Here is a 391-nt window from a genome sequence, read left to right as displayed (position 1 = left end):
CTTCAGCATCACAAATGCTCTCCAGCATTGAAAGTGTTTCAGGAATCAATTCATTTTGTGAACGTTGAAGGAGCAGAAATTTTACAGCTGCCAAAGATATGAGCTCCAATTCTGGATGTTTTAGGAAATGAAGTTCATCAATTGAACCCTTGATTTTTGCTGATAACTCTCATTAAATTACTGAAGAAATCTAACAAAAACCTGTAAACTCTCAGGCAGCTTTTGGTAAAGTTTGTCTATAATTCTATCATCATGTTCTGGAACCAGGACTCTACAGAAGTTCCTTCAATCAGATACTTGTGTGTTTCTATTTAAGGCCTCAGGTTTAAACGTACAGCAGAGGATTAGAAAGGAGTGATTTTAATAATTAAATCAGTCCAGTAAATGTTTG

The sequence above is a fragment of the Amphiprion ocellaris genome, chromosome 6 (assembly GCF_022539595.1).
Source record: "Amphiprion ocellaris isolate individual 3 ecotype Okinawa chromosome 6, ASM2253959v1, whole genome shotgun sequence".
Taxonomy (NCBI): domain Eukaryota; kingdom Metazoa; phylum Chordata; class Actinopteri; family Pomacentridae; genus Amphiprion; species Amphiprion ocellaris.
The sequence above is the reverse complement of the archived record's forward strand: the minus strand, read 5'-3'. Positions refer to the sequence as shown.